The sequence below is a fragment of the Gallinula chloropus genome (genome assembly GCF_964237585.1).
Source record: "Gallinula chloropus genome assembly, chromosome: 1".
NCBI classification, from domain to species: Eukaryota; Metazoa; Chordata; class Aves; order Gruiformes; family Rallidae; genus Gallinula; species Gallinula chloropus.
Genome location: NC_140085.1, coordinates 34,519,740 through 34,533,480, shown reverse-complemented (window position 1 = coordinate 34,533,480; position 13,741 = coordinate 34,519,740). Strand labels below are relative to the sequence as shown.

The 13,741-nt window shown below is 41.6% G+C and overlaps 1 long non-coding RNA gene across 1 annotated transcript in view; it reads right to left on the bottom strand.

Moving 5' to 3' along the window:
• Nucleotides 1-2,498: 2,498 nt before the first annotated feature.
• Nucleotides 2,499-13,741, bottom strand: part of LOC311195961 — a 50,487-nt gene continuing 39,244 nt past the window's right edge. Inside the window, exon 3 of the long non-coding RNA XR_014617547.1 lies at nucleotides 2,499-2,615. This is a non-coding gene — a long non-coding RNA (uncharacterized lncRNA). The remainder of the gene's footprint in view (nucleotides 2,616-13,741) is intronic.

Genomic DNA, 13,741 nt, shown 5'->3' with positions numbered 1-13,741 from the left:
CATTCTTCTTTACAGGGCACCTAACAGTAGATATTTTGCTCAGATAGCTTTTAAGAACTGGAATTCACAGAATAAAGAAAATATCTTTGTCTTTACATTTTCTCCACGTCTCAGAAGGCCGCATAGCACACATTTCATACTGTACCTGTTTTGTTTCTTTCCTTTCATGCTCGTAGAGCTGTACGCTGTATGAAATCCGTTTCTAAAACATGTAATTATTCAGCAAGCAGATAATGGGCTGTTGCTCCACAGATGCAGGTTGTTAGCACTGTTCTTTGCATTCTTGAGGTTTGTGACTAGGGACACTTTCAGTGATGTTTTCCTGTTGCGCCGAGCAACCTGCTAAAGGCTGACATCAGATGCATGCAAGTTTCCATCTTCTTGCATAAGAAATAAGTTGCAGGGATCCAGAAGTTTCCTGGCAATTCAGTGTACCAAAACCTATTGTTTTCAAATCTTAATTGTGATTTTGGGTTGTTGTTTTATTTGATTTTAAATGTAGTGATTTGGGGCCTCCTAGCAAAGCAAAAACCTGAGGAGCACGGACTAGCTGTAGAGAGCTGAGATGTTTTCTCCCTGTGGGCACCTTGAGCTGGAATGGTGGGGCAGTGCCAGGCAGCTTGTGAGCCCCAGTCTTGGTGCTACAGGGAAATGTTACCTACAGCTTCCAGATATTAGGCAATAATTCTGCCCATTCACCTTCCACATGGACTTCATGTCTCGGCGAGGCGAAAGCTCTAGGATTGCTGTCTCACTCTTTCATGTGCAGCACGAATATGTGTTTTGACTCCAGATGGCTTGGAGATGTGGCCTTGTAGAGCTGTGACCCCGTGCTCCCCTCAATCACAGCCCTACTACCCCACGGTTCTGCACTTCTCCACAGCGACAGGTAGCGCTTGACAGAAACAGCCACTTCTGTGCAGAGGGTCTTGTGTGCAGGATTAGGAATCGAAGCCAGGCAGTGCAGAAATCTTAGGAAAAAAACTATCTTCAAAGTGAAGGAGGGTGGAAAAATCATTAGCAAATGTCAGGTCAACAAACGCATTTAACTGCAGACTCTGGTTGCGTGAGATCCTTCTTAGGCCAGGAGGAGAATGGGAAGGAAGATTATTGCAAGATGTTTTAATAAACTAACGTCGTCTTGAAATTAAAAGATCACTGCTGTGGAATTTGATCCTATTGTCTTGGAAACCATGGGGGTCTCATAAGGGAAAGCTACTGTACATTTTTCCATAGTAAATCCGACTTTATTTAGACTAGCACGTAAAGAACATCTCAGCTCTGCTCAGTTAGAAACGTCTCTAATTTTAGAAGAGAGATTGAGAATGATTATCGCTGCCTGTATTTCAGAGTACCTTCTTCACCTCAAACATGCCTCTGTGCAGAAGCCTGCACAAAGCCTGTGGGGCACTTGTGGGCAGTCTGCACTGGTTTATGACCTGAGATCCAGGCTTGGAAGAGGACCATCTTGCAAACATGAATTTACCTGCTGCACTGCCTTCATCTTCTCTCTACCTGTCCCCTGAGGTCCCGTGTTACAGCCAAATGGTATTTCCCAGTTTATTCGTCTGCTGTGGCTTTCTGTTTGTCAGATGGTTAGCTGTGACTTCTCATTCTACGCCTGCTGCACCTTGTGGGATTCCCAGGTGGTGTCTCCCACAAGCACAAGGCGAGATCTATGCTGCTTATCCGTTATGAAGAAGCCTGCAAAATATAGCATCATTTGTGCTAGAAAGGACAACATAATTGTAAAGATATTATTTGGTTTGACTTCCTTTGCAGTAACAGCAGGAGAGAGTAACTTTCTCAGGGAGAAATTCTAGTTTCACTGAAGCCATTAAGCACCATTACTACCAGCGAGCTTTTTGGAAATTCTGTGTCATGGGGTAGATCTTTTGTGTACTGCCAAGTCAAGACCAGGGTTATGATCTATATGAATTTCTGAATGTATAAAACTCATTAATTTTGTATTTTCTACATTGTTTTTAATGCAACAGAATGGGACTATGGTATTTTGTAGGCCAATATAATCACATTTGATATTTAATAAATCTCAGCACTTCTTTAGCTTTTTTAAATGATAGAGGAGGGGGGTTGATGGCTCATTTTGTGCTCCTGGTATTAAAGTCCTTGTAGCCTCTCATTTCAAAGAGTTTTTCACAGTAATATGCAAACAGCTCTAGATGTTTTAGGCATCAGCCAAGATGTACCCAAGGGGTGCAATTATAACTTACTATATTAAAGCAAAAAGAGGTGGCGTTGTACTGAAAATATCCAAAGATAAACAAGGATTCTAGAGAAAGTGTTGCTTTAAGTTTACTTTTATTTTTCCAGAGATGCTCACTAAACAATGTGAAGTATTTTTGCACACAGGTTTATTCTTTATATTTTTGGAGGCATGACTAGTGAACATGAGCTGCCTCAGACCAAGAGGGATTTAAAATGTTGGGTGATTCAAGGTATCTGCCTTTAACAACTTCCAATAAAACCGGAATGCACAAGGGTTGGATGGCAGTCACTGCCATGATGCTCCTGCAACTTGCAGCTGTAGCCCTCTGTAAGCTCCAGGTACGTGGATTCTTCAGCCTGTGTGGCACTGATTAAACCATCAGGGTCTAAAAATAAATAACACAGACAAGATGATGGAGGAAAACCAGCTGAGGCATTAGTGCTTGCTGGCAGTTCTTTTGTATATCTGAAACCACTGTAAATTTTCTGATCACAGTACATCCATAGCTTCTTCAATTAAGTCATTCTGTAAATTATTACACAGTCCCTGGCTGAGAAGGATCCAGGACATGAGGGAGCCCACGCACTTCTGGTTGTTCTCTTCTCCAATGTATCCTCACTGCAGCTAATCCTAAGACTTTCCATCTACCTTGCATCTGGAAGAATAGGTTTACGTTTGAAAGACAAAGGCTTTAAATCAGGCAATGTAAGCCATGAATATCTTCATTAGAATCAATGTATTCAGCCAGTGCAGTTTAGATAAGGCTCAGCCAAAATGACTTTTAACTGTAAGACAGCCTTACGTAGTGAATCATAGCTTTATTTGGTTTAGACTGGGCACAGTTTAGGTTTTTAAATGCACAAATTGATGATGGGTTAATGGATGTCCCTTTTACTTAATATTTTCCCTCGTTTTAAGAGTTGGAGTAAAAAGTTTAGGAGGGATGGCTGATTGTATACTGCTATTTGGTAAAGGTAATATGATCTATTAGAGTGCTTTATGTGGGTGAGAGCACAGGGACTTCAGTTTGGGTCTACTCTGCTCCCCACAGCTTAGAAGTGCCGTGAAACTACAGAAAACAGACAATGAAAGCAACATTAAAAGATATCTAGTGAGTTAGGTTAGACAGAAGAAACTCTGTTTCTGTAGTCTGCCAAAGAGAAGGCTCAGGGGAGACAGGATCACAGAATATAAATACCGTCAAAGGAAGAGGATTATTCACATTATCAGAATATGACAAAACAAAAAATAGTGGCTTCAAACTAGGGAACACAAAGTACGGTGGAGTAATTAAGCCCTGAATGGAGCATGTTGCCAAAGAAGAAGGGGCCAAGAGGGAGGAACAAGGTCAGAAGAGAAGACTTAAACTGATAGAGGAAGAGAGGATTACAAACATAATTAATTCAGTGTCTGGGAAACTGTGGGATTGGGAGTAGGCAAAAGCAATACGCTTCCTCTGTCTGTAGAAGAGCTCTGGAGCTTGCTGCACACTGCCCACCAAGGCAAGATGTCCTTGTCTTCAGTGCTCTTCTCTCAGCAGATAGTGCTTGTCCAGGAAGAACCAACCTACCAAAGCCTGGCTGTCACAAACCCTCACACTGTGTTCAACTACCATGAGAGTCTGGACCCACTGAGCTGCCCCAAAGGTGGAGAAGATTTCTTGGTCTGATAGAGCATCATGTTCACCCCAGGCAGGCAGGAACCCTTTATTCTTTAACTTGCTTCCTCTGCTGTGGTTATTAGCAAAAAAAAACCCCAAAAAAACCAAAAACAACCACCCAACAAACCAAACAAAAAAAACCCAAACAACAAACCAGAGACTCATCTGTAACATCACTATATAGAAAATGTAATTCAAGTTCACTGATCTGTAAAAGCCAAGATGTACAGGAAACCAAGACTGGAACTGCTTTGAAACTCTGGCTGGTGCTCAGAGCAGTGTGCCTAGAAAAATAGTGGGAGAGGGCCGGGATGCTGGCCTGACAGAAAAGCTACTCAAGAAAAGGAAGGGGTGACCTGACCCAGAAACAGAAACCTGAGGGTGAAGCAAATAAGGGATGGGGAATCTACAGACCAGTAAAGCAGCAGGAGTTGGGAGGAAGCCCACCCTGGCCTCTTGACTCATGGTGTACTCATCTGCTGCATGGACAACGTGCTTTCCTTCTTATTAATCTAAAATATACCTGTCTTGTTGCCACAAGGTCAGAAAAAAGGGAAGTAATGAAAGGCCAGGCAGGTGACACTGACAGCCACCAAGACACTCAGGGTTCTTAAAATCTCAGGTTTTGCAACAGATTTCTCCTCAATCTACTCACAACATGGGCTGACCTTATAGGAAGCTGTGATCAAGCTCTTGCCTTTACTTCCCAATTCTTCATGAGAGCTAAAGTGTTTTGCTTTGGTTTGTTTGGGGGTTTTTAAGTTAAAATGTGCTGTATAATAGTATTTAATTAGTTAATGTTTGTAATATCTTACAACATGATAAGATTCAGTCTCTTTTCCTTCTGCGGAGAACTCCAGATATGCAAAAATAAAGTTCCATTTAAAAGGAAGAAGGAAGCACATTTTGAAACAAGTAATAAAGATGGACAGACCACTGCATTTGCAGACTAAAAAGGATGTTTAAATTAGTTGACAATACAGAGTCAGAAATGGTTATGTGCCCACGACTGCCATACATCCTTTCCCCCGGTGAAGCAATGTCAGAGGTGAAGATGAGTGCATTATCCACAGAATTTTCAACTTAAAATAATTGCTTGTTCTCATTGGAACAGAGCTATGGTCAACCAACAAAATGCCTTGTCAATAGCAGGAGTAGAACACAGGTTCCCCCAGGAGACTGTGCCTTCCTCATACATGTTAAAACCCAGCCTTTTAGTTTGGGAGTTTTTTTAGTTCAGTCACTGGTTCTAAAACAGACATAAGTATAACATATTGCCAAGAATTAAAATATGCACTTGTGTTTTGGCTAAATAAAGACAATTTCAGAAGATGGCAAATTACCATACTCGAGAACTATTTCTAGAAAGGAGTGCCTGATTAGTCCATATTTTAATCAAGTAAACAGAGGACAACCAATTCTATAAATAATATTGGGGTTTATGTCAGTAAAAATTAGCAGAATGCAATCTTTACAGTCTCAGTTGTTTTCAGATTAATTGGAATACATAATGAAAGTAATTATACCCTGTTATTTTGGTACATGTCTCAGTGTATCTTGGAAGGAGTCCAGTAAGTTGTCTGTCTATATCTGATTTATAGAATAGTGATTTGTCATTCTAAATTGCTTCTTATGAGCAATAAGCATGGAGTATTTGTATAAATAGTACATGTCTCTTAATTTTTACCTTTCACAGAATGACTAGGTCAGAAAAGACCTTTAAAATCATCGAGTCACAGAATCACAAGGTTGGAAAAGACCTTTAAGATCATCAAGTCTAAACATTCCCATCCTATGCTAAACCATATCTCTAAGTACCTCATCTACCCCTTTTTTAAACACATCCAGGGATGGTGACTCAACCACCTCCCTGGGCAGCCTGTTCCATATCCTGACAACTCTTTCAGTGAAGAATTTTTTCCTAACATCCAATCTGAGCCTGCCCTGGCAGACTTGTCCTATCACCTGTCACTTGGCTGAAGAGACCATCACCCACCCCTCTACAACCTCCTTTCAGGTACTTGTAGGTGGTGTTAAGGTCTCCCCTCAGCCTCCTCTTCTCCAGACTTTCTGTGCACCCATCAAAAGATGCCACTAAGAATAAAGCACTGGAAAAAAAAAAAATTCCTATGTGATTTACTGACAAGACTAAAAAGTGAAAGTTGGCCTGATATGCCACATGCTTGTATGTACTACAGCTTGTGTGTACTACAGCTTGTGTGTACTACAGCTTGTGTGTGTGCAAATCGCGTTACATGAATAGAAACAGTTTTGTGTTAAGTAACTTTGGGATAAACAGCCTCTGCTATGTCAGGGAAGCAAGTCATCTTTTTTCCAAAATGTAGCGGAGCTGACAGCAGAAAAGTGTGAGAGAGGCTGATTTTATGACAGTGAAATCAGGGCCTGGCCAGGTGAAGCGAATAGTTCTTTACAGCCACTTGGGTTTTCATGCAGGAGACGAAACCTCATCTACCCCATCCCTTTAGAAAAAAGATGCAGGATAATGGATGAAATCAGAGATTCAGAGGCTGCAGCCCTTGGATATATACTTGGGGAAGGAAAAGACTCTTGAAGTTGATGGAAATACTTCCAGTGGTTTCAGCAAGCATCAGGTGAGGACTTGGAGGCGGCACTGGCAACACACTGGGAGCAGCAGCAGGATGCTGGCAGCAAAGAGGAGGTGGCAAGAGATGGGAATTTGGTGGGAGACCTTCCTGCATTAACCACCATCAGGTCGGTGCTGTTTTCCGTCCCTGTCTGTGTTCCTGCATCTCCTCTTCTTCCCTTTGAGGAAATTTTCCCTGCAACAATGACACGCAACGTTCACAAGGGGCTGAAACGGGGGATTGGCAACAAAAAGCACAACTGCAGACTGGGCACTTTACAGCTAGTATGGTCAGTCCAGCTGCAGTAACTGCCCTGCCACATCAACCCGTGCGGTGATATTAACTCTCGCAGGTCCCATCTTCATCCTGATGGGGCTTTCCAAAGCTGCTGCTGTTGGCATTGCTCTGTCCCCAAAGTTCACACCCTGAACTGCTCATGTGCTGCACACTGTGCTGTCCCTAAGGAGCTCTCATAGAATCATAGAGTTGTCTCAGTTGGAAGGGACCTTACAGATCATCAAGTCCAACCATCAACCTAACATGACAAAACCACCACTAAACCATGTCCCTAATGCATCTATCTGTCTTTAAATAGCTCTAGGGATAGTGACTCCACCACCTCCATGGGCAGCTTGCTCCAGTGACCAATAACCCTTTCAATGATGAAATTTTTCCTAATCTAAACCCTCCCCTGGGGCAACTTCAGGCTATTCCCCTGGGACTACTTCAGGCCATTGCCTGTCATCCTATCACTTGTCACTATGGAGAAGAGGTCAGCTCCCTTTTGGGAGATGTAGAGAGTGATTAGGTCTTCTCTGAGTCTCCTCCGGTCTCCTCAACCCCAGTTCCCTCAGCCACTTCTCATAGCATTTATTCTCCAATCCCCTCAACCAGCCTCGTCACCCTTCTCTGGACACGCTCCAGCACCTCAATGTCTTTTCTGTAGTGAGGGGCCCAAAACTGAACGCAGTACTCACCAGCGGTGAGTACAGGGGCACAACCACTTCCCTAGTCCTACTCACTACACTGTTCTTAATACAGTGGCCTCCTTGGGCACCTGTCACCCCTGTCTAGGTGAGAGGACTATCTTTCATGCTGTTTGCAGGTCAGATGAACACCCAACATCACTGCAAATGATCAGCAGGACTTTAATGGCATTTCCATCAGAAGCAGATCCCTGCTTTACCCTTTACTTAACCTCACTGAGATGAACCGAGGTGCTGTGTCCAGGCCTTCATCCCACTGAATCAAGCCATTCCCGACACATTCCTCAGTTGCCTTTGCGCTCACCAGTCAGTTGAGAAGAGGTGATGGCCACTTGCTAGGCGGAGAACCAGCCCCCAGCCCTTCCCCACGGTAGCCTGTGCCCTTCCCTGTGCCCAGGGGCTCACTGGATGCAGAGCTGGGCTCAAACCCTCCCTTTGGATTTTGATTTTGATTTTCATTGACTGGCATGATCATTTGCAACTTCTCCATCGTTATGCTAAATGTGGTACTTTACTTTTACAATACATGCTTTTTCATCTGTCCCACATACAGATTAATTCAGGTGACTGGTTCTACAAATATATTTGTCAGATAATAGTGCTGGGCACATTTTCTAGTGATAATTCTTTGTCCCAGTTTTTTTATAAGTGACATTCAGATGAAAGTTAGAACTAAAATGTTAAGAACGCACAGGGCTTCTTAAAATTGTTTCTGCAGTTAAATAAATGACCTTTTATCTGCTATTTACACAGGAGGAAAAAAAGTTTTTAAACTGTGCTTTGTATTTAAAACCAGTCTATGATACAAAAAAAAATTAATTATATTTAGTGAACTGATAGATAATTCCTGGTCATCATGGGCTAGATTTCCAAAGGTATTTTCTGCCTAATAAAGCAGTTGATTACCGTCTAGGATTTCAGAAATACTGCAGTAAGCCAGCTGTTTCATCTCAGTTGAAATCAGTGAGAGTAAGATGCCAAGGCACTTGTGAAAAGCAGCCATACATGCAGGAATATGTTTGTAAATACATCCAGATATTCTTTAATTTTCAGATTCAAATGATGTTTTTCTTGTCTATTTGGGGTTTTGTTTGCAAACTGGAAGACAGAAACTTTTCCCCTGCTTTTTAACTCAGCTTTAGATGAAATAACAGATGAAATAACATCTCAGCTTCAGATGAAATAACGCAAATTAAGAAAATATTATGTTTGCATCTCACAACTAAAAATTACACTTAATTCTGAGCAGAGCCATTCAGAAAAGCTTCTTCCACACAGCAGAAATCGAAAAAGCTCCAAAGTAAAAGAATTACCAAACAAACCCTCCTGATCCATTGTGGAGGATTATACAATGTGATACATAATACTGGACCAAATGATTAACCTCAGGTTGCCTGCAGTGATTCAGAACACATTTTTCCCATTGGAAAAAAGCATTTTTGAACTCATTAACATCTGAGAGTAATCAGGGTAAATTCAGGCCTTAGAACAGGCTGTCATTTCCATGAATGTAAATAGTATTTTTAAAGACCAGTTGTCCTCGTTTTCGGCTGGGACAGAGTTAATTTTCACACACCCAGGATAGGTGACAAAAACTAGCCCAAGGGATATTCCACACCATGGCATCACGCTCAGATTATGAGCTGGCTGGGAAGGAGGAGTCGCTGCTGGGGACAGGTTGGGCATCGGGTCGCAGGTTAGTGAGCAAATTGCATTGTGCATCCTCTGTCTTGTATATCCTTTTATTGAATTTGTCATTATTTTCCTCTTTATTTGCTGTCCCAGTAAACTGTCCTTATCCCAGCCCGTAAGTTTTGCCTTTTTATTTTGATTCTCCTCCCCATCCCACCGGTGAGGGAGTAGAGGAGGGGAACGAGTGAGCGGCCAGGTGGTGCTCAGCTCCTGACCAGGGCTGAGCCACAGTACAAGTGCCTTAATTTAAAATGAGACTCCCAATTTAGAGAAAAGGTGATGGGTTTTTATGTCAGTAAGCATGAACATAAACTGTGTTGTTTATGGGTTGTACCTTGAGATTAAAAATCTTTTAATCATCTGCAGTATTATCTATGAATCTGAAATATGCCCGATTACACATTGTCTGTGTAGACGATGTCATGGAGTTACAGGTGCATGTGTGGTGACAACAGCACTCGTCCAGCAATTATTACCTTAAGCAACACAGGACATGACAACAGAAGCAGTGGGGTGGACAACTATAAAAAGAAGACAACCACTCAGTGGCTACATATTCCCTGTTGAGCTCAGGCAATGAAAGCCACAACCAGCCAGCGACTTGCTGGCACCTCAGGTAGAAACAGCGGGTGGTAGAGCTGGGTGTCCTCCAGGCCATCAGATCTTGGGAAGGCAGCAGGATGAGCAGAACGAGTATGCACTCCATGGCCTTCCAAAAGCTGGGGCAGATCTTCACCCCCTTTGTGAAATTACATTAGTTTCTCACAGTCTTTCAGTGTGTGTTTCTATTGTCCCAATTTTGCTCTAATGCCATGTCTAAGATTTTATCACTTTTAATAAACAAATACTCATTACAAAGACCATTCTGCCCATCCAAGTTCTAAATCAGAGTAGCAGCTACCATTTATAAGACTTCAATGTTCAGATATGCAAGCTACCTAACATCATTTAGATAATGTGTCGGGGCTGAATGTAAGTGATAATAAACTAATGTGAATTCATTATGATGACTCAGAGAAACAATATTACATTATAAATTCCAGGTAATATGTTTCTGTTCTGAGTGGATGCTGTCTTGCTAAGAAAATTAGGGATCTTAAAAAGTTTTTCCTTTGGGCTAAAAAACCCCTGTTTGAATTCTTGAAGATAAAGACTACTGAAATACAGTGCAAAGAGCCCCCAAAAGGCTTAATACTTGAGAGGAAAAGCAGGGGGTAGGGGTGGGAGGGTTGAGAAAGGAGCTATCTATTTTACTATGCAAGTAACTTTCTTGTTATGTTCTCATAAGAAACTTGTTGCCATCTATTTTGAGGTTGCAGATTTGTGTTGGAGATCTGAGGAATCCAAGTGTGTAATAACACAGGTACAATTTAGGACAGGTCAGACAGGAGTTTATTAGCCATGACCTCAGTGAGAACATTTGGATGGTATCACTCCCTCTGCTTCCCCATGCTCTGCCAAGTGACCCAGCCAATAGACTGTGACAGAAAAAAGAAATATAATAAATTTTAAAAATTAAATTCAGGAGGAAAATCAATGATTTTGATGGTAGCAAAGCCAGGTATCCATCTCTGACAAGGATGGACCCCTTCAGTAGTCTGCTGGCTGCCACAGCTCTAAGAAGGACTCACACAGTAAATAAGGTGAGGATGTGGAGGGCTGGCTCTTGGTGGATCCCATAGTATGAGGCACACCTCACATCACCTTTGATCAGTGGTGGGGAGGGGGAAACACTCATAGACTGCTAGCTCCTAGTTGAAAGGACTGTTCTTTTAGTTAGGATAAACTTCTCAACCAGACCTCTCGATTCTTAAATATTAATAATTTTACCACCAGATTGGTGAAATATGCCTTGGGGTGTTGGCTCTTACAGTTTTAATGTCCAATCAATTCTGTATTACCAACCATAATAATTTGGCTTTCTTATTTTCCTCTGACACGTGTAGTCAGGGAACAAATACGCTCATAGTGAAAACTGGATTTCTGCAACATGCTGGAATGATCTTCCCAGTCACAAGAAGCTCACTAGGTCATGCCTAGCAAGTGCAATGAGAAATACCTCTTTGCTGATGCTCTCCCTCACCCCCGCCCAAATACACACACCAACTATTCTGAGGATACCTTGGTATATAATAATGTCTTCCACAATATATTTTCTAACTTTTATGGCCAGGTTTCCTAGCAGCAGGTTGTAATTGGAATCTGACTGTGAAATAAACAGGTACAAAATGACTGACAATTCCCAAAGATGTAAAAATAAGCACATTTTAGCCCCGTGTTTTTAAAGGAGTTCCTGCACAGATCCTACAAAATACTGTCTTTACTCAAAGCTGAAGAAACACTTCAAAGACGAGGCCTTTTGGCTTTTTTCCAAGTTCATGATACCAGAATTACACTCTTATAAAATAAGTTATGGCATTATTATACTTGGGATTCTTTGAGCAAACTCAAAGAAACAGCATTTGTATCACAACCACCACTACTCCTGAACTCTCTTTATGACTTATTTGCCCTGACAAGTGCACACTGATTTGTTTTTTTTTCCATTTGTGGGCATGACGCATGTTAATATGACATTACAGCCTGTGTCTTTCTCACAGCAAATTCACGTAGCTAAACCCAAACCAAAACTGCTACTGTAAATACCTTAGATTGATTCCACGACTGGAAGTTATCAGCTATGCAAATAACAGACTACTCAACCACTGTACTGCCATGTCCTATATTAAAAACATAATACTTCCTGGGTGCCTTACCAGAAATGGTGACTCTGGGGAGAATTAGGGGTAGAGTGTGAGTGAGTGCAACTCATGATTTGAGAAAAGCAATTGCAGACTGAATGGCTAAGGCTCTTTGTAGTTAATGCTGCCAAACTCTTCCCATTAGAAACCCTTCATTTCAGTTGTTCAAAACTCTTCCAGAATTTAACTGTTGGGGCTGAAATTTTCCATGTCTGTTTTCCAAGAGCATCAGCATAAATTGTCCAGTTGTTTCCAATAATAAAGTCAGCAGAAAATATATTATTTGCCAATCATACTATTTACCAGTGATTACTACAACAGTTTTGTCAATAATTTCTGGCAGCCTGATGACTTGAGGCAAGGAAGTGAAATTTGGCATTGAACAGTCTTTGTGTGATGGATAAGCCTTTTGTTGTGCATCTACATGTGTGGAGGGGTATAATGCTCAGATGTAGCCAAGTTATAAATAATTGAGAAAATATCTGATTGCATATACTTAGTAGCAGTGGATAAATAGCATTTCCAGGGATTCTCTCGGTGCTGAGCCTATTTTCCTTCTGACCCCAGGATAAGGGAGGCTAAGACAAGACTTTCCCTGCAATTGGTCTTCCCACGTGCACTGATGCAGGAGCTGGACACAAAACCAAGGTGGAGGTTACACAGCGTGGTCCTGCAGATCAGACCACTCCCTGTGGTCAGAAAGGGAAAGGCATCGTTCTCCTTTCAAGCCCTAGCCAGTCCTCCCCAAACCATTCCCCCAAAGCCACAGGTCTGTGCCCACCTCGAGCAGGAGGCTGAATTTGTCCTGCAGAAGCGCGGGGCTCTCGCGCCCACATCTGACATCAGGGAGGGCTGTACTGTGAGCAAAGAGAATCTGAGGAATAGTTGTCTACTGTTTTCTTACTCGATATCCAAAATTTGTAGTTAAAGTTATTATTTTATTCTTCTGCTTCAGCTTATGATCTGAAAAATGGGACTAATAATGCTCCTCATTGCAGCAGAGGAATATGGCAATAAGTTCATTACCGCTTGCGAAACAGCTGGGTACACTAATGATGAACATGAAAGGAACAGTCGTAAGAAAACAAATAATTCTGCATTACAGCAGGTTTGCACAATGTGAAACGAATAAGGCATCGGATGTTCAGCGAACACCAGGATAAAATCTAATACTGACTTCATTAACAGGTCATCTCTGCGAAGCATGTATCCAAACCAGGTGTCTGACTTTGAAGAGTTTCAGCAGAAAAGGTCCATCAGCAAGGACAGAAAAAAAATAGTACGTGCTCCCTTAATTAAAGGCTGATCACAGTGCACAAACTCAAAGGAAGCTAGTTAAAATTGCACAGATTAAAGCCAGGAAAAACCCCAAACACAACAGAATTATGTTTTACTGCTTGACTTTCAAAGCTTTGTGTCCTTTTAACATATTATTTTTACACTGCATAATGTTAACACATGCAAATAATAACACAATGCAAGATGGCTAAACTGAAAATTATAAACTTACTGCTCTAAGTGTTGATATGATTTCTTAGGAGCACTGTTTTGCAATATGTAGACAAGAAACACTGAGACCTGATTCAGTGCCTGACTATATTCTTGAAACCTAGAAAAGACAAGATCAACCTCAAAACTCCTATGAAAATCAGAGCTTTAATGTAAAGAAATGTAAACAAAACTCAGGATGACAGCAGCGACGTGTCTTCCATTTTTTCCCTGACATCCTTCTGAAGTTGATGTGATTTAGCACCAAAACACAATCCAGTGACAAACAGAAAAAATCCCTCTTTGATGCAATTTTACAAAGCAGTCCTCTTTAGCAG